Here is a 22,380-nt window from a genome sequence, read left to right as displayed (position 1 = left end):
GGGAAAAGAAGGAGAAAAAAACACACTATTTCTCCATTTACATCCATTATAGCTTTACAATAAACAGTGATAACTATGAGTTAAACTCACAAATTTTATTTGCTTATTCATCCTGGTTATAACAATGTTTAGATTATGTTCTTAGCACAATGTATTGTGACAATATTGTGTTTGGAAATAAAGGTGTCTTTTTTCTGTTTTTCATTTTTTGCTTTCTCATTGTACACTATTGTTGATTATAATTATATGACATTATTTGCAAAAGTAATAGTAATATACCCTTATGGCATAAATATTTAAAAAGCCAAGTTCCTAAGGTAACAATGTTTGTTTCTTCTTTCATATTCTGTCACTTTTTTTCATTTTACAAGTCTTTTATTTTGGTACAGAATATGCGAAAATGTAATTGCCTTTGATTCAGTTTGTGACTAAAAAGAATACACAAGACATGGGCTTCAACCCTAAAACTCTCTAAACTCTATTCTACTACTTATCACGGTTAAAATGTTACCACATATGTCTCTTGAAGTTTTGCCTAAACTTTCCCAAGTTAGATCATAATTTTGAAAATGACTTTTTTATGTTGGATTGAGTTTGTCCCTACCTATTTTTTATGTGATGTATGTCCACGCTTTAAGACCCACCATAATGTATTCTATGACTCGTCACGGTTAAAATAATACCACATGTTCCTCATTTAGCAACAAACTGGTGGTGCACTCTCCACACGGTCAGTATATACAGTATACGTCCTGTGGTCATTAAGTGGTTAAATGTTCTGTGTCTTGTTTTGTCCTCCACAGTCAGAATGAGGAAGACTAATCCTTTTGGCCATAAAAAGTTTCCTCTTAACTCCTTGGTGAACTTCCACGAATGTTTCAATATAAAATTTCCTTGCCTGCATATATTCTGCTGTTGCCACAATTATAGCTGTCAGTTTTAGTTCTTATAGCTCTATACGTTGGTATATGCGCTATTATGAAGAGCGAATACAAGAGTCTTGCCTGAAGGGCAGCTTTAGTCCCATCCTGTGCAGCAGTGGCTTAGATGAGCTCATTGCGCAGACTTGTCTGGCGGGAAAGCTGCTGTCACAGATGCAATCTGGGAAGCCGCGTAGAATTCTGTTTTGTCACAAAGCGGCGGGATAGGCCATTAAACGGCAAGATATCCTCATTATAGGAAAAAGACCAATTACAGCAAATGAGGCAGATTATTCTTTGCTTATTATGAGAATATCCATAAAGCTTTCAGAAACAATACTGGGAGTACAAGAAGCAGAACAGGCATCACAATAGACGTGTTCACATCTGTCTTCAGCACAAAGAGGACCTGTTTACTTAGTAAAATAAGTTCACTTTGACTTGTAGATCACTTTAGTGTAGTTGCAATGTGAAGGATTTTACTTATTTTTCCCAGAGGAAATAAAACGTGTTTTTAAAAAGTGAACAATTTATTATAAGCTTTTATTTAAAGTGGACCTAAACTCTTGCCCAGGACAGAAGGAAAACACAGAGAAATGCACCCTGTATGTATTTAGACAGTTTAGCCTCTCTAATTCTCTCTCTAATTTGTAAACATGGGATGTTAACCCTATGTCTGCTTCCATGAAAGCAGGAAGTAGACACAATGCAGATTTATTGCAGGATTTGTATCAGCTGTAACAAAGAAATGTTTTTCTTTAAAGGTTATTATGCTGTTGCTTATCTTTTAGAGCAGAGAGGAAGTTCTGATTTCAGGTCCGCTTTAAAGGTAAATATGGCCTATAAAACGAATTGGTAATGGGTGTAGAGTACAATTACGGAGCAGTCATACAAACGTGACACAGGGAAGAGGACTGTTGCCCATCAGGCTTACAGTCCAAAAGGTGGGGGAAGACCAAATACTTAAAGAGGACCTGAACTCTTGCACTGGACAGAAGGAAAACATAGAGAAATGCACCCTGTATGTATTTAGAGAGTTTAGCCTGTCTAACTCCCCCTCATCTGTGACTAATTACCAGTGTAATTTAATCTCTCAGCCGTGTCAGCTCAGGAATCTCCTCTACAACAGAGCAGCTAATTTGTAAGCAGAGGATGTTAACAATGTGTCTGCTTCCCTAAAGGCAGGAAGTAGACACCCTGCAGATTAGTAGCAGGATATGTATCAGCTGTAACAAAGAAATGTTTTTCTTTAAAGGCTGTTGCTTATCTGTTAGAGCAGTGAGGATATTCTCAGTTCAGGTCTGCTTTAAGGAGAAAATATGATCCTGATACAATTTTTAGAACCAATGCACCTGGCAGATCAAATCGTCATGCAAACAGGTCAAAGTGTGCAGTTTTCACTGCCATCGCCATGATGCTATACAATTTTCATGCAATTGTTCTATTTAAATTATTATGATTCTTCACTGAGCTTCTGTCCTGATTTGTCTGCTTGCCCGTGTGCTCTGAAGACAAGTCCTGTCCTCTCTGCTCTGCTATTCAGCATTATCCAAATCCAGAAAGAATGATAACTCTTTCAGCGCGTAATACATTAAACATGCAATGAATTTCCTCTGCATATTTAGCTGCTTTCCTGCAGATTGTAAGCTGCTAACACGAGACACTTCACACTAAGTAATTAACATATTTTGGAGGTAGATAGAAAATATAATACATCACAGCAGAATGTATACAGTATATCACTGTACCAGATGTGCAATGAGCAGTTTATAAAAGCACGGCCAAAATTAGGCACAATTGTCATTTATTGTATTATAGATAGCCGTTATGCTATTTAGCAGGTGGCTGAGATTAAATTGTTATTTATCGTTTTATGGTTAGCAGGGATCGGGGAGGGTCTTCGGGTTAGGCGCCACCAGGGGGGGGGGGGAGTGGTTAGAGTTAGGCATCACCAGTGGGCTCTTAGGGTTATGCACCACCAGGGGGCTTTTAGGGTTAAGCACCATCAGGGGTGTCTTGGGTTAGGCACCACCTGGGAGGTCTTATGGTTAGGCACCCCTGAGGGGGGTCTTAGGGTTAGGCATTACCAGGGGGATCTTAGGGTTAGGCATCCCCGAGGAGGTCTCAGGGTTAGTCACCACAAGGGGGGGTCTTAGGGTTAGGCACCACCAAGGGGGGGGTTAGAGTTAGTCATCACCAGTGGGCTCTTAGGGTTATGCACCACCAGGGGGGTCTTAGGGTTAGGCACCACCAGGGGGATTTAGGGTTAGGCACCACCAGAGGGGGTCTTAGAGTTAGACACACCAGGGGGGGTCTTAGGGTTGGGCACCCCCAGGGGGGCCTTAGGGTTAGGCACCATCAGGGGGGGTCTTAGGGTTAGGCACCACCAGGGTGGTCTTTGGGCTAGATACCACCCAGGGAGAGTTCTGTGTAAGAGTAGAGAGAGGTTAGGTTATAATTAAATATCGGCAAACATTGCTATTATTTCACAATATGAATCAGGTTGTAAAATATCTATTATTATTCTACTATAGCAATTCAATTGTTGTTTATTGTTCAGCGCAATTAAATTGTTATCGCTTGTGCCTAAATGAGCTCGCAACTTTTTTAAATGTACAGTATGTGATGTGCAGGACAATGAATGCATATTGATCCTGTATGTATGCCTTTGTGTGTTACTTTCAATGAATAATGTAATCAAAATCATCCTCTTACGCCTAGAATAAAAATTCCCCCCTACATTTTCTGGCAGTTATCACAATTTACAGACATAAGATGACACAAAACAATGATTACTCAATTATTAGACTGAATCACACCAATTACTTGGTTTAGAAGAGCCTACAGTGTATAGTTACTTAGAGATGACTCAGTGATATAAACAACATAGATGAGCCCATTAGTACACATTTTGATTGTGGTATAAAGAAAATAATAAAATGCACTTTTGGAAACAGTTGTAAGCAGACCATTCCTGAAATCAGTGTATTGCACATATAATTTAAATGTTGTAATAACTGGGGGAAATGGGCAAATAAAATGTGTGGAATTTATCCACAGTAGCACATTTAATTGTAAAGCTATAAAGGCTGAAACCTGAGAAACAATGCTTTTTTCTTATTATACCCATTAAAATGCATTTAGAACAAAATAATTATCAAAAAGTATAGCTCAAAGAAAGCCTAATTTGGGGCGAAAAAAACAAGATATAGATGAGTTCGGTGTGATAAGTAGTGATAAAGTTATTGGTAAATGAATGGGAGGGACTGAAAGGGGAAAATTGCTCTGGTCCATAAGGGGAACAACAACCTGTAGTGGTCAAAGAAGGCTTGGTGCTAGAGATGCCTAGAAGAGAGGATGCTCTGTAGCTTCTTTGGCCTCTTAGGGCTTTCCATTATTAACCATGAATATAGTGCCAAAAGGCTAAAGTCCCATGACATAGAAAATCACTTAGCCTATTTCCAATGCTCTACCTGCATCAGATAGCTATGCACTGTGTGGCGGCAATGCTGCCACCACACTGCCTCTCTCCCTGCATTCTATATACTCCCATCATTGGCCCACAAGAACTTGCTAGTGTTTTGTTTTCTTCCATGATAGTGGGCCATGGAAGCAGCAAGGCCAAAGCAAAGAAATCTCATCTATGAGAAGGAAAGGAGAAGGAATGTGGAATTAAGTAGGGTTGGCTTAAATGATACTGGGCAAGATGTTAACATAGAAAAGGTGGAAGAGAGTGTGACAGAGGCCACATGGAGCAAGGAAGAGGAGCACTCAGCCACAGTCATGGGTGACTACTAAAGAAGGATAACCATGTGTTAGCTAAAGGCATCTAAGCTGGAAACAGAAGCTGCACCACTTTGCAGCCAAGTTGTCCCACCAGCTGCTGCTTTCTGCACGGTGCACACTGACTCTGGGGCTGAGAGAGGAGTTGATACTAATGAGGTCATTGGTTGCACCAAGAGTCACAGGAAGGGAGGAGCTGGCAAAATAACACAGGTAAAATAAGAATGGCAAGACCTGCAGGAGGGACACAGAGGAAGGCTTCACATGTGCCACACCCCCACCTTCCATAATTTCAAAAAAGGAACTACCTTTTGGCAGCATGGTCATATTTTTAGCTGTCAGAGAAAAAACTCTTGTTTGGCAGTGTACACCAGCTGTAGTGCCAGGGTGTCACATCTATGGCCCAGTAAAAGTCCCTTTCTTAGTCTCCTTGTACTCTTTCATTTGCTTCAGCGTCTAGTGTCCCCATCCCCCTCACTAGCAGATCTATACATGTGTCATGCCAGAAGGACATCCTTACCCAGCGAGAAATTGCATCCACAAATTGGTAGACAGGTACAGATACAGATCAACACTGTTCCCTTGTCCCTTTGTATGTCCATTTGGCATCCAAGAAGTGGCTAGTGTAGTTTCCACTTCCTGCGTAATAACTGGCCATATGGAAAGATAGGAGTACAGTGCTGAACTTCATCTGTGCTTGTTCACCAGTTTTCAGATCTAATTCCTTCCTGGTGAAAGATGTCCTACCAGTATATGGTACCTCGTACTATTTGCTGCCATTACGTATCCATTCATCTTATAACTCATTGATTATTAGTATGGCCGTATGCATATCAACACATTCCATTTTAATCTGGCTTATGTATGCTGCACAGTGTAGTCAGATTCATTTATAAGTACAACAGATTTATGCAACTCTTTGTAGTATTTGAAAAATTGGTATAATCTTGTATAACTGGTATTATTTTAACCCTCAAACTGTCACTTATTTTTATTTTATATTTTTTTAAGGCAACACACGTCCCAGCTATTTTGGCATACTGGTGACTGAATGTTTAGATAAGCTCTACATGTCCTGAAGTCCACATTAGTCAGTAAGTATTGTGATTGAGGAGCAAATAATTGAGATTTAAACAGGATTATGGTAATTACGATGACAATCTATACAGTTTATAAATGGACTAATCCAAAACTAGAAACATGGGAATGGTCCATTTTAAAGCTGCATAGATTTGCAAAAGCATTTGTGTAATTCTGTATCAACTCAGGATTATTTTTATATCTCTTGCCAAGTGAAACAAATGCTCTAACCCTTCATGTCATCACTATATATATATATATATATATATATATATATATATATATATATATATATATATATATATATATATATATATATATATATATATATATATATATATATATCTGAAGCTAATAATAACTGCCCATAGAATAGTGATATAGGTCTGGGCTCCCTAACCCTGTCCTCAAGGTCCACCAACAGTGCATCTTTTGCAGAAAACCAAACATTAACAGGTGGGGTAATTAGTGTCTCTGCAAAGCTCATTAACTACCTCTGTGGTTGTTCACAAAACATGCACTGTTGGTGGTATTTGCATTTTACATTTGGGGGCACCCGGGCAGGTGGTGGAGGCAGCCTTGCTAGGCCGATTCTTGATAGATTTCATAATAAAATTGAGTGGGAATCGGTCTGTGGCGTATAAGCAGACAACAGATCTGTCTCTGATTAGAGATGGCTTGAACCTCCGATTTTAGGTTCACAAAACCTCGAATGCAAACCTCCACAAAAAGTTCGGTTCACGCAAACTTTTCGATCCGCAATAGACTTCAATGGGGAGGCGAACTTTGAAAACTAGAAACCCTTGTGCTGGCCACAAAAGTGATGGAAAAGATGTTTCAAGGGGTCTAACATCGGAGTTTTTGCATGGGGGAGTGGAATACACGCCAAAAGTCCCGGGGAGAAATCTGGATTTGACGCACAGCAGCGTTTTAAGGGCAGACATCACATTGCATGCTAAATTGCAGGCCTAAAGTGCTTTAAAACATCTTGCATGTGTATACATCAATCAGGGAGTGTAATTAGAGTACTGCTTCACACTGACGCACCAAACTCACTGTGCAATGCACCGCAAACAGCTGTTTGTGTAGTGACGGCCGTGCTGGACTGGTGCGCACCATGACGAGAGTGCTGGTGATGGGGGCTTTCCAGCCCATATAGTTGCCGGGCTGAGGTAGCTCAATGAAAGTGACTGTCCAGCTGATCGAATTTGGTCTGTCCACAATGAAGCAACGACCTTATTATTTTGGGTGTGACACCCCCCCTCCCCCCAAGACACTCATATAGCCAGCGGTCATTGCTTCATTGGGTTATGCAAGCCCCTTCACTGCAGCAAGGCAACGATCATGAAGGGGAATTGACACATGTACATGCCTTTTGTTTTGTTGTTGCAGCTGCATTGCAGCCAGAAAAATTAGGCAGGCATGTACACGCACCAGAAAAATTATTACAGCGGTCTTAAAAATTCAGGAATCTGACTGGAGTCCTGGACCCTGTTGGTGGTGGCAGAGAAGGCAGTCAAGCGGCCTGCAGGCAGAGATGCTGTGTGGGGAGCGACTTAGTCTTGGGGCAGGCAGTCACACGGCGTGCAGGCAGAGATGCTGTGTGTGGGGACTGACTTAGTCTTCGGGCAGGCCTGACCGTGCTTTTCAGACCACGTGGTCAGATGGACCCTTGACCCAACGCTGTTTGCCAGAGATGACACCACTTGCCTTTCAACATCACGGTACAGTTTGGGTATCACCTTTTTTGAGAAATAATATCAGCTTGGTATCTTCCACTGCGGTGTGTGGCTTTGCTTTTGTGTGCTGCTTTTCCTCAGGTGGTCATCCCATTGCAGTTTGTGCTTTGTCATCAAGTGCCTTCATAAGGAAGTTGTCCCTACACGGATATTGGTCTTTCCACAGCTCAATGTTCGGTGGCAGAGAGTACAGATGACATTGCTCTCATCTGAGGCAGACACACAAAAAAAATTCCACACCGCTGAGCCCTGGGGTGATGGCACTTTGCTGGTGGCGGCCGACTAAGTGTTAAGTGGGGTGCCAGAATCAGAGCAGGAGGAGGAAGATAAATCACGCTTCCATGCGGAAGCTGAGGAAGATGAGGTGTTCTGTGTTAAATAGTCAACTATGTTCTGACAATCTTGGGGGTTGATGGCACGAGCCTTCTGAAAACTGTACTTTGGTCCAGGGCAGCACAAAATCACAACAGCATGACCTCGAACAGACCTGCCGGGTGGCCTGCCTCTGCCTGTTTTGCCCATATTGGGAGGGATGAAGTGAAAGGTATGCACTGCCTTGACTAATACAATGTGTAGTCAAACAGGTGCAGTGAACAGGTATGCAGTGACTGGTATCAATACAATGTGCAGCTGTCACACACACACACAGGTACCGTGAACAGGTGCAGTAACTGGTGGTATATATAACACTGCGTGCGCTCACGTAGGTAGGTAGGTGCACTGAACAGGTAGGTATGCAGTGATTGGTATTACAAATGTGCAGCTGTCATACACACAGGTACCGTGAACAGGTGCAGTGTCTGGTGGTATATAAAACTGCGTGCGCTCACATAGGTAGGTGGTGCACTACTGAACAGGTATGCAGGGATGGTATTGCAAATGTGCAGCTATCACACACACAGGTACCGTGAACAGGTGCAGTGACTGACTGGTATATAACACTGCGTGCGCTCACGTAGTTAGGTAGGTAGGTGCACTGAACAGGTGGGTATGCAGTGATTGGTATTACAAATGTGCAGCTGTCACACACACAGGTACCGTGAGCAGGTGCAGAGACTGACTGGTATATAACACTGCGTGCGCTCACGTAGGTAGGTAGGTGCATTGAACAGGTGGGTATGCAGTGATTGGTATTACAAATGTGCAGCTGTCACACACACAAGTACCGTGGACAGGTGCTGTGACTGACTGGTATATAACACTACGTGCGCTCACGTAGGTAGGTAGGTGCACTGAGCAGATGGGTATGCAGTGATTGGTATTACAAATGTGCAGCTGTCACACACACATGTAGTTACTGAATGTGCTGGGCCAGGCAGTAGCACAGTAGGAATTACCAAGGGGCCAAGGTCCAGCAACTGCCACTGACTGACAGGGCTGTATATGCAACACAAGTGTCTGTGGGACACACACACACACACAAATAATAGATCACACAAACAACATTAGCTCTCAAAAGAGCTGTGGAGGATGAGGAGTGCTTTTTAGCAATAAGTATCAGCAAGAAGGAGCAACCTAACAAGCCTAACACAAAAGCCTAACTAAGCTTTCCCTATGTCAGCAGTTTCTCTCCCTTCTCTAATTACTGCAGCCACACGAGTGAGTGAAAAGGCTGACGCTGCGTACTTTTTATAAGGGGGGGGGGCGGGCTCCAGGAGGGAGTGTTGCCTGATTGGCTACCCTGCGTCTGCTGACTGTGATGTAGAGGGTCGAAGTTGACCCTAATGATGTAGTATAAGGGGGCAGGTCGAACTAGCATATAGTTCAATGTTCACCGCGAACACAAACCACCAAAGTTCCAAAGTTTGCGCAAATAAGTTCGCGGCCGAACCGTTCGGGCCATCTCTATCTCTGATCAGATTCCATCAGAGAGAGATCGCTATCATAGTCAATATGCCCATTATTACTAGATGTATGGGCACCTATAAGAGAGTATCTTATTACATGGAAATGAATCATGGTCCAGGACTGTGGTGCCTCTTTTTATACTTGTAATAAAACTTCAATATTCATAGTTTTCCAGTCCATGTATACTGTGTCTATTGATTTCCCAATATCTACATTCACATTTATCACTAAAAGCTGAGCAAATTAGTCAGATAAGATCTATCTTTAGTATGCCCATGTTGAATATATACTAGTTCAGTCTTTTCCTTCACGAATTAAAGGAAAATATAAGCTGTATACCAATCACAAGGAACTGACCTAGTGAAAAAAATAATCTCAGAAACAAGATAAAGTGGCCAATGAATGAATCTCCTTTAATATTCGGAGATGGATGTCACCTGGGCCAAGAGCCTTATCTAAAGTAGATGGGGGATCAACGCACAGCTGTATTACAAGACAGTCTCAGTCCCATTATAAAGACAGAAGCAAAGAATGCATTAATTAAATATCTCAGCGCACTCGACTCGATCACGCGTCTGTTACCGTAAGCCTCCTGCGCATGAGCAGTTCTCGAAAGTCTGAACCGCGCATGTGCAGGAGACTTACGACGATGAGCGCGTGATCGAGTCGGGTGCGTGGACGGGCCTTCAGCCATAGTCACCAGCTTAATGGAGCTGCCAACGGGACCACGGAGGGGACCCAGAGGACACCAAGGGACCCCGCGGGCTAAAGGGGATGGAGGAAGCCCCAGGTAAGTGCATATTTTTATTTTTACAAGCACTCAGCAGGGGCGTAACTAAAAATCACTGGGTCCCCCTGCAAAACCTTGGATGGGGCTTCCTCCTCCCCCTCGCTTTCTGCACAGGTAAACTGAAAAGCAATGTTATTCAGTTGGCTAGTGCACACTTAAATGTGTTTTCCCCATGCAGATAAAAACAGACAGCAGTGAAGCCCTGCAGGCATTTTCTCTATCAATTACGTTAGCTTCTGTGATAAAATGTGCATGTTTTCACGCATACAGACACACATGGTGTGCAGATAACGCATACAGAAAACCGACAGATGAGTGTGCTCCCAGCCTCAGCTTATTGCACTCACTCTATTATTACACTCACTCTGTCCATTTCTAATGGAGCAGAACTGGCTCTTCAGAGTTCTCCAGCACTACTACAGTACACAGCACTTGGGGAGGGATGGAGAGGTTGGGGGCTGGGCACTGAACACAAGAGCCTGCTGCACACTGAATAGGGACTGCCTACAAATATTTGTCTACAAAACTTTGTATGATTCCTTATCAGGGGCTGAACAGATGCAGTCATTAGAACAATTGTGCAGAGAGCAGAAAGTTTTTTTACTCCTTGCCCTTAGTTGTCAGTCTCTCAGGACGGGGCCCCCTGTGGCTTCTGCCCCCCCATGACTGCATCCCTTGCAGGGTCTGTTGTTACGCCCCTGCTGCTCATGGTCCTTTTACCTTCTCTGCCTGATCGTTTCCTACATTCTTAGCCTGCTTTCTTTGGGATTATAACCAAAAGACAAGATCATCTGTATGGGCAAATAATCAACAATAATAAGCAAGAATTAATGCTTGCATAATCTTTATTAAACACACTGAAAAAAGATAAAAACAATTAAAATTGGGTGGCACCCATTGGAGGACACTGATACAAATCAATCAAAAAAGTTGTTGCACCAAATACAATGTGCAAAGTGCAGATAGTGTACTAAACAGAAATAACAAATGAATCAAAGCTAACACCTGAGTACCAATGATCAAAAAACATGTAAAAATGTAATGACGAGGTGGAAAAAATTATAATGGAAACAGACAGCAAAGCCAGTATCTGGGCATATATAGACCTCTATAGAAATGTATCACAATGCTGGTTTCCCGCATGGAATAATAATGCCACAAGGATGCTGTGAAAAGGTAAGGTGCAGCCGAAAAAAAGCATGAATGTTTACCTGTTAGTACAGTATCAGTCAAATTGTCAAAGGAAGCTTTCCGTGTGGCAATTGTTCAGTTTGCAGCCTTATGACTCCTACGAAGGAAGTGGTAAGTTCTGCTAATCAGAGGAGGTACACAATCTTTGATTTCATCAATTGTAAGACTCCATCAGTTATATATTTGTTGCAGTGCCCATGCTCCAAACAATATATTGGACAAACAAAAAATCCACTTAAATTACGTCTGCAAAAACATATTTCTACAATTAAACTTGCTAAGAGAGATTATGATGATGGGAAACGTCTAACACCAGTGGCTTTACATGCCCTCCTTAGCCACAATTCTTCGCTCAAAGGTTGGAGATTCGTGGGGCTCCAACAAATCAAACAAAGTATTAGGGGGGGTGATTTGACCACCAGGCTACTGAGAAGTGAATTGAGGTGGATACATGACATGGGCACCCTCAGTCCCCATGGACTCAATGAGGAATTTTCCTTTGGTTGTTTCTTGCCACAGTAAGGGGTTTTATTTATTTATTTAATTTTTTTTTTATTCCTACCCCTAGCCTATTTGATGCTGGTTGTTATTCTCAGGGTGTTCTGTATTTACATGCCATATTTCTCTGTATATCTCTCTTTTAATGCCCTCTTCTAGATTGCTCTATGTGGCCCTTTATATGTTTTGTGTTTTTCAGAGTTCGGTGTTGTTCCCACTCGTTGTCATTGCTATATGTGGCTCTTTATAGATTTTTTGCTTTTCAGAGTTTGGTGTTGTTTCTACTCTTTGTTATGCACATGAGTGCATTGATTACTCTTTCTATATATATTTTTATACTTTTTTCAGATTATTTATACTCTTCTGGACTTTAGGGTACACCTATATATTCTTATAATTATCATCCTATTGACGACACCCACCATGTGACAGGTAAATAGTGTGTGTATGGAAAGTTATTTAATGCACTTTGCACTTTAAAATATTTCATGCTGTGTGGCACAGTTTTTATTGGTTACAGCAGACCATTTCACCATAGCACTATTATAACGAGTGAGGCTGAGTGAGTACAGTCTCACCCGTAAGTTTTTTATATATTGAGATATGATCACGTTTGATTCACGTTTTCTTCATTAAGTTTATTTTTGGTATCACATTGTCACTTAAAGATAAGGAACTGATATTAATGTATGAATTATGTATACATATATTTTTTAGATGAATATACACCTATGAACACCAATTGTTTACACTTCAAGAATTCCTGACTATGGATTCTATTGGACGTCTTGAGAAGTTCACTTTCCAGCACCTTATATGCATCTTGCACTTTAAATATTTGTCTTCCACATTCTTTGCACTTTTCTGCATTTATGTGCAGCTCTGTTTATATACACATACGTATGTAATCATTTTTAAATTTTTATTTTGGACACTATGTAATATGGCCACTAGATGGAGTTTGTCTGTATAGATTAAGTATTTCGTCTATTGTATGTATATTTGTATGATCTTTGTAGTTTCTAAAGTTTTTCATGCTCTTTATTTCTTCACTGAATGTTGCAATAACTAAATTACTCAATATTATATATTAGCATATTATTGCTGCGTGATTATGACATTATTTCCCCTTGACTGTATACGCAGGCGCGCTGCTCGCTCCAAGTGAGACGAGCGGCGTCACTGCGTGCATGCGTGGCCACGCATGCTCTATTAGCTGTTGACCTTTCCCCCGGGGATTCCTTACTGACTATATCAATGCGCACTGGGCACATTACCGACACCTCTTGAGAAAGCGGCGTTGCCGCGATACGCGTGACAAAAGAGGGACGCACCCGGGGGACAATTTGACTGATACTGTACTAACAGGTAAACATTCATGCTTTTTTTCGGCTGCACCTTACCTTTTCACAGCATCCTTGTGGCATTATTATTCCATGCGGGAAACCAGCATTGTGATACATTTCTATAGAGGTCTATATATGCCCAGATACTGGCTTTGCTGTCTGTTTCCATTATAATTTTTTCCACCTCGTCATTACATTTTTACATGTTTTTTGATCATTGGTACTCAGGTGTTAGCTTTGATTCATTTGTTATTTCTGTTTAGTACACTATCTGCACTTTGCACATTGTATTTGGTGCAACAACTTTTTTGATTGATTTGTATCAGTGTCCTCCAATGGGTGCCACCCAATTTTAATTGTTTTTATCTTTTTTCAGTGTGTTTAATAAAGATTATGCAAGCATTAATTCTTGCTTATTATTGTTGATTATTTGCCCATACAGATGATCTTGTCTTTTGGTTATTATGCAGTCTTTCTGCATCTGATGGGACACTTATCATGGTGTTATGTTTTTTATTTAGACTCAGCTGTTAGCTTGTTTGCTTTCTTTGGGATTTTCTATGTTTGCAAAACATTTTTGGATTTGACTTAACCACTTCCCAACTGAAGGGTTTTACCCCTTCAGCATCCGAGCAATTTTCTCCTTTTAGCGCTCCTTACATTCATTCGCCTATAACTTTATCATTACTTATCGCAATGAAATGAACTATATCTTGTTTTTTTCGCCACCAATTAGGCTTTCTTTAGGTGGGACATTATGCCAAGAATAATTTTATTCTAAATGTGTTTTAATGGGAAAATAGGAAAACATATGGGAAAAAAACATTATTTTTCAGTTTTCGGCCATTATAGTATTTAAATAATGCATGCTACTGTAATTAAAACCCATGAAACGTATTTGCCCTTTTGTCCCGGTTATAAAACCATTTAAATTATGTCCCTATCACAATGTTTTGCGCCAATATTTTATTTGGAAATAAAGGTGCATTTTTTTCAGTTTTGCGTCCATCCCTAATTACAAGCCCATAGTCTATAAAGTAACAGTGTTGTACCCTCCTGATATAAATATTTAAAAAGTTCAGTCCCTAAGGTAACTATTTATGTAATTTTTTTAATTGTACATTTTTTATTTATTTTTTTAATTACAAAAAAAAAAAAATGGGGAGTGTGGGAGGTAATGAGTTAATTTTTTGTGTAGAAGTAATGTATGTGTGTGTGAAAAATAGTTTAGGGTGTAGTTTATTATTTGGCCACAAGATGGCAACAGTTTAATGCGACCTCCAAGCGTCCTTCCGGAAGCTTGGAGGAAGTAAAAAGAGGCTGGGATTTTTTTTTTCTTTTTCACAATGATCGCGCTGCTTAGCGAAAGCAGCAGATCATTGCGGGGGCAGAGATTAACGAACGGGAATGTATTTTCCCGTTCATTGATCTCCGGGCGAGCGGGCAGCGGCGTGCACGATCGCGGGAGTGCGAGCGGGAGAGCAGTCAGCGGCGGTAGCGGCGGGGGTACGTATATCTACGCTCCGGACGGGAAAGTGAAGTCCAAAGGAGCGTAGATATACTGTACGCGGGCGGGGAACTAGTTAATATAACTAGTTTTTTTAGCTTACATTTTTTATTACAAGCCGTTAACGTATATTTATTTTATGCAGATTCAGTCCGGTATTGCTTTAAGGCCCAACATGTATCCCCTTTTACATGCAATCATGTCTAAGACATCTCTATTTATCCATATTAGCTTTTTTATATCTAGAATGTTTGCTCCCATAAGGGATGTGCACACTGAAGTACTCTTTATGCTTCTAAAGATTTGCTATTTACTTTCAGTGTCCTTGCCCTGTAGTTTGCTATTCCTGTTGAGCTGTTTGAAGTTGGCTTTTCTAAAATTCCTTTGTATCCTTGCTCAAAACTTTGTTAAAGCCAGGTCAAATGTTACCAAATTGTGATTGATATTCTCAAGTTTTTTGAAAACACTGATTGAAATGACCAAATAAGGCGGAGCATTTCCTCTTGTTGGTTCAGCTGACATTTGAGTCAAGTAATTGTCTTGTGTTGATCTGTGACTCACTACAGTGAGTACCTTCAGTATCCCAGTTAATATCTGAACAATTGAAATCAACCATAGCCATGACCCTATTTGTGATTTAAGGGTTTGCAAGTCATATCCTTTACTTCCCTCAAGAATATTTACCCATAATGACTCACCTCTATCACAGTTTTCAGTTATTGCTTAAAGAGAATCTGTATTGTTAAAATCGCACAAAAGTAAACATACCAGTGCGTTAGGGGACATCTCCTATTACCCTCTGTCACAATTTCGCCGCTCCTCGCCGCATTAAAAGTGGTTAAAAACAGTTTTAAAACGTTTGTTTATAAAGAAACAAAATGGCCACCAAAACAGGAAGTAGGTTGATGTACAGTATGTCCACACATAGAAAATACATTCATACACAAGCAGGCTGTATACACCCTTCCTTTTGAATCTCAAGAGATCATTTGTGTGTTTCTTTCCCCCTGCAGCTAACTTATACTGAAGTGTCAGGCTGTTTCTTCCTGCAGAGTGCAGACAGCTCTGCCTGTATCTAATTCCTCAGTATGTGAAAGCCCAGCCAGCTCAGAGGAGGATTTATCCAGCTTGTAAAAGATAATAGAGCAGGGAGAAGCTGCACTAATCTAAATAATACACAGGCAGTGTGCAGAGAGAGGCCTGGAGGGGGAAGATGCATCACAGAACCACAACACTGAAGAACTTGGCAGCCTTCCAGACACAGGCTGACAAGTCTGACAAGAGAGAGATAAGTTGATTTATTACAGAGATGGTGATAGTAGAACGTGCTGCAGTAAGCCAGAACACATTAGAATAGCTTTTGAAACTTGTAGGATGATAAAAAACAGGATGCAATTTTTGTTACGGAGTCTCTTTAAAGTAAACCTGAGATGGGGGAGATTATACATACCTGGGTCTTCCTCCAGTTCCCTCAAGGCTTACTGCTCCCTCAACATCCTCCTCCGCCTCCTGGTTCTTCTGCAATTGGCCCTGGAAGTCCTCTGGTCTAAGGCCAACTGCGCATGCGGGGCCTGGCAATGTGCCAACTGGCTCCGACTTCATGACTTACTGGGGCTGATTGCGGAAGATCCGTGAGGAGGTGGAGGATGGCGAGGGAGCGATCTGCTATTAGAATCATGGATGATGAAAATGTTTTTAGGGTTGCCAGAAGTCAAATATTAACTCACTCTGATGACATGACTATCTAAGACACCATCCGGAATGCTATATGTTCCATAATGTCATCAATTATTATCTTCATTTTTTAATATGCATCATATTTGGGGAAAAGACCCCACTGCCTGGATTATATTAGGACCGGTATTCAATTACAATTTCTCTTGAGTTTTCTCCCAGAAGATAATTATACACCCTTACCTGAAAAATATCTTTTTATCACCTGGCAACTGAAAAAAAAAATACTTAAAGTAGGTAAAGAAATAATATCAAACATATAATATGAATTTTCTTATTTGCTTTGGAATTCCAAAGACATTTTATTGATAAGACCTGAAAAGATCTCCTGTGAGGAAAGTTAATTGAATAAAGTCCCAAATCTCATTGGGTTGCACCTGTCCTCATAAGTGGCCTTATTTAGTTGTAGGGTTTGTTTAATTTAGTTTAAATGGAAACCCACAATTGCCTATCATCAACATTCATTTATCCAGAAAATGCCCCAGATATTGTAAGTATATCAGTACGTCAGCTACGTATAAGATTATTGATCCCAAGTACAATGGAACCTTGGTTTGCGAGCATAATTTTTTCCGGAAACATGCTTGTAATCCAAAGCACTCTTCTATTAAAGCGCATTTCCCCATAAGAATTAATGTAAATTCAAGTGATTTGTTCCACAATCCAAAAACAGTTACAGAAAAAGATGTAATACAAAGTACTGTACTGTATAAAACAAAGATGTAAACAAGTCTTTCACTATAACTAACAGAATATTTACCATCTGTTGGCTCACACCAACCTTTTTTTGGTGTGGCTTTAACAATGAACTTATCCAATGACAGTTGCTGTTTTATTACTTTTGAGGATTTCACGGAAATGTGACTTTGTACAGTCCCTACACTTAGATTTAGTACAATCCTGCAGCCTCAAGGAGAGAACCATGGGCTCAGTTGTAATCAAAGTCAAAATTTCACAAAAATGTTAGCTTGTATTTCAAAGCACTCTCAGACCAAGTTACTTTCAATCCAATCCAAGGTATTATTGTACTTTAATAGTATGATTTCTTCTAATAACTTCAGGTAATGCTCCATCATAAGTGAGATGTGGGGTGGGGAGCCTCTCATTATAATAAAGGGATCCTATCATTAATTTTAGTTTTAGCTGAGAAGAAGCATACAATGCAATGGCCTGTATCCAAGTCATAAACCTAACACCAAACCTCAACCGAGACACCAAAGACCGAATAAAACTCCATTTAAATGAGTCATGTGCCTTATGAGAATACAAGGATTACTATTTTACCTGAATAAGGATAAGGATTTATCACAGTTTTATAGATCAAGTATACACAAGACTGTTCATAAAGCTTGTTTGTGCTGGGTAAGCATTTGCAAAGGAGCATACATCATTACACTTCTCAAATTAACATCAAAGAAAGAAATACTATTAGTTCTTATTAACACATTAGTCTTTGTAGCACAATCCATTAAATCGAAGATGGTAAAACAGAAAACACAGATCCAGCAGGGTCAGTGTTATTTACAGTCTTTTCCTATACAGTATCACATAAAAGCAAGAGGCTGGAAACCACTGTGCAGTGTTATAGCATTATTCTGAAAAGTCCATAATACGCTATCAGATATTAGACATAATAACAATAACATTTCTATAGCGCTTTTCTCCCATAGGACTCAAGGCGCTTAGGCTCAGATTCAGTAATTGGTAGTAGGAGGAAGTGTTACCACAGCAAAATTATATTTCTGCAAATGCCAAACTGAACAGGTGGGCTTTCAGTCTAGATTTAAATACATCCAGAGATGGAGCTGTCTTGACCTGCTGAAGTAAGGAGTTCCATAATGTAGGAGCGGCATGACAGAAGGCTCTGGGACCAAAAGTTTTCAGCTGGACTCTGGGTATGACCTTTATTGGAACCTGTAGATCTGAGATTGCAGGGATTGCAGGGGGGCGCTGAGCTGGAGGGGGTAGCAGCCAGTAAGGGGGAGCAGTGGGCACTGCGGTGGGGAGGGGGGTCAGACTCCCCCTTCCTCACCTGGGGCTCCCCCTTCCATGCTCTCCCTCCAGCTATCTGCTCAAAATTTAATTACAGTCAGCCAGGCAGTGGGGAGAGGAATGACTCACCTACTTCCTGGATCTTGCGCTGCGTTCCACCGCTCGTGTCACTTCCTGCAATGCCACCCACTGTACTTCAGTCTTTGTATTTATCCCACAAATGGAGAGGGTTGGAAAGACTGCATGTGCTTACTAAAATTGCAAACAGCTCTCTGAGTTTGGCGGCTGACTGACACAGTACAGCTCCCTCCATGGTTGAGCCCCAGTGATTGTCATCTTCCAATAGCCCACGAGCCTCGCATGCTTCCCTGAATGTCGCTCACTCTAGCCCATCAACGATTTTTAGAGCCTGGAAGTTCATCGGACCTTGTACCTGGTTGAGCAACGTGCGCAAACAGTAGCATTCAAAGTTGTTGACGTGCACGGTATACATGCGACCCAGTGCGTCTCCAGCCTTCACACCTGGCCAACCATCAACAGGTGTTCCCTGTATACGGCGCTTCCATTATTTCTTCGATGCATTCCACATGTAGTAACTTGGCACTTCAGCGTATAATAAGGATTTTGCAAAGTTATCATTTTCACAGAGTTGGAAAAATGAAGTCAATGTTGTCTTTGGAGGCGTTGCCACTCTATCACAGAAATTGTGCTTCGTGAAGTAAACGCACTCACCATTGGGCAGGTGGACCGTTAAATGGGTGACAGTAGGGTGTCTTTTGTGCAATGGTAAGCCCAAGATTTGCCACACTGCTTCATTGCTGCCTACGTATCATCCCACCCTGAACGTTTGCACTTCATCTCTGGTGTCAATATTTACATCTCCTGATTGCCTTACATTGAAAATTGCCTGATCCCTGCCCTTGTTAATATATGTGCATATGTATTTTATAGCTTGCACTGAACTACAAAGCTCAACATTAATATGGGCATCGAAAATGTTGGTGAGAAGAGAAGAATATGCCACAACCCACCTATTATCCACCACTACTTGATCCTGAGCACCACGAATTCTGATGGTTGCTGTGTGTCCTCCATCTTGAGATGATCTTAGCCGATACAGTGGGTATCTATTATCACTAGTTTGTATGTCCTTCAGTAGCGCTCAAGGGTACTTTTTGGTGCACTTCCCATCCTTCATGCACGGTGATGATGTATTGAGTGAACCACACGGCCTGTGTACCATGTTTTTGACAACAATGTCGTGTAGTGTTTTGTCAATGTTGACATCAGGAATTACCGCACTTATTATGTGGTCGATTTGGCTGAGATGCAATTTCTCTTTTAACCAGAGTAAAAGATGTACGCGGGGCAAACCTTGCTTTTGCCATTCTATGGAGTACATAAAGCACTGAGGGCCATATGCAATTCACTTTTTCTCCTGAGTTTTCTCCTAGGTGATAGTTTTACTACTTGTCATAAAATGCTGTTTAAGTCACCATCAAGCAAGAAAATACTCAAAATAAATTTGATAGTACTTTTTCACCAACTTTTGGGTGCTTGTTTAATTGTAAAATGAACAAAATTTAGTTTACAGAGAAGATGAATATTATACCCTAGGAGATAACTCAAGTGAAAAAATTAATTGCATATGGGCCCGAGTCTCTCCAAAGACTTCACCTTTTGTGAGCAGAGTGACTAACTTCTGGATTTTAATTTTAAAAACTCTAGCGATGAGGTTGTGTCTGTTGGTGGCTTTTTGGCAAGGCATAAGTTCGATAGTAATCTCTGGCCAAACCGAGTTACATGTAAACGTGATGAAAAGATCGGGGCGGCCATAGTTTCTAACATATGTGAATGCATCTTGCGAGTACTCATGGAGGTATCTTGGGCTGTTTACAACAGGGGATAGGAGGATAACCCTTTGCCCTTCTTCACTTGCATTTACTTGTGCGTCATTCCTTACAGCGTCTTGCACATAAATATAGTTTTCCGCTCGCAGCTTGCTTTGATATGTACCTGAAGCACTCACTTTCTATTTTAACATATATATCTAGTAAGAACTGGTGCAGAAGTTGCCTGCAGGGCAGCAGCAGATTAAAGTCATGGTTGCGCACCATGAGATGGTAAGCATAGAAGTCCATGCAGGACACGTTATTGTTGGGCACTGGATGTCTAGTTTGCGGATTCACCTGTGGTATTTCAAAATGATACCCTTCCTGGCCTTTCCAAAAAATAATGGGCTACTGGAGAGCGTCGTAGAACCTATGAGTGTCGGCTATGCGAAAGAGCTGTCCATCATGCATGCGCAGCATGATGTTCCTGCCAGTGGTGTGCTCTGAGCCAGCCACAACGTCTACGACCTCACTGGTGGTGGTACATTGTAGTGCCTCTCATGCTGCCAGCGCGGCACATGGTCAGGGTGGATCACCACTTTAAAGCTTTCATCAGGCATGTTTTCCAGAGCCGTTTTGAATTTGTGTACCAAAATATTGTTATTGTTGAGTACTCTCTGTATTTTTTGAACTATATGTCTGTGAACACCTTGAACTATGCAAGTACGTTGCTCCACTTGCGCTTCCTCATCGTCCAAAAAATAAATTTTTAAAAACTGAGGCTGCCTGTTTGACTCAGGAAATAGAGACCCAGTTCTGTGATAAACTTGCCCTTGAACAGTAAATGTTGGAAAAAATCCTGGCATGGCAATAACTCTACCTGCACCGAAGGATGTCATATGGAAGCACCCATTGTATTTTCTGATATTATTTAGAAAATGTTGCGATTCGATAAATAATTCTTTCAATGGTTCCGCTGGCTCCTCTAACTTTAGGATTACTACTTTACCGCCAGAACAACACATCCCAGCCGACTCTTCTTTCCACTTCAGCGCATCACAAAATGTACATGTTTTATTCATTCTTTCCATTTTTAGGAGCTTGTGACTGCCATAGTCAAAACTCACATTATCCTATAATGCAGCATGTGCAAAGATACCCCACGTGTTTCGAGTGAATGTTTGTCGCCGCTGTGCGATCCTTTCAGCAACCGCATGTCTTCAAGCTTCTGCTTCCTCCATTACCTCAGCAGCACATTGAGATACCATATATTCAGTGTGTTGCTGTCTGAGACGGTCAGCCTGCTCCGGAGTTTCAGCTGCTCTTAAGCTGGCTTGCCTTTCAGTTTGTTCCTCGCGGTGTGCCTGAGATGGCTCACGTGTCTCAGCCGATCGCTAGGATGCTAAATAATCAGCGTGTTGCTGCCGCCGATGATCAGTCTGCTCTGGAGTTTTAGCTGCTCTTAAGCTGTTTTGCCAGTCAGCTTGTTCTTCATGGCGAGCTTTAGATTGCTCAAATGTCTCAGCCGCCCGCTGGGGCGCTAAATAATCAGCCTGTTGCTGCCACTGACGGTCAGCCTGCTCCAGCGTTTTGGTTGCTTTAAGAGCCGCTTGATGCCTCGCTTGCTCAATTCTGCTCAACTCCACTTGCAGAAAAGTCTCTTGACTTCTGGCTACCTTCATAGCTCTCGCTCTTTTAGAATTCTGTGACAAATTACATTTGCGTTTTCCTGGCATGTTAATTTGAACCCTAGTAAAAACGACAGAAAAAACGAAATCAATGTTAGCTGAAGAATAATATAAAAAAACATATAAAAAGAAAACCAACAACAAAATACGAATTATGAACCAGATTTTCATTGTAAACCGGTTTCAATAGTTTTTTATTGATTTTCATTGTAAACCAAACAACAAAAGCAAATTTTATATCAATGAGTCAGTAAAGAGAATAAAATGAAACCAAACGACAGTACCAAATCACAAAGCAAAGATTAAAAACCGAATTACGAAGCCAACATTCGTAAAAAGAATAACAAAAACGAAACAACAACAGTACCAAATAGCAAAGCAAATAAATCTGAAAAAGAAAATAAAGTAAGCCTAGTCGTTATCACACCACAT

This window comes from Hyperolius riggenbachi, chromosome 12 (genome assembly GCF_040937935.1).
Source record: "Hyperolius riggenbachi isolate aHypRig1 chromosome 12, aHypRig1.pri, whole genome shotgun sequence".
NCBI lineage: Eukaryota > Metazoa > Chordata > Amphibia > Anura > Hyperoliidae > Hyperolius > Hyperolius riggenbachi.
This window is presented reverse-complemented; position numbering follows the sequence as displayed.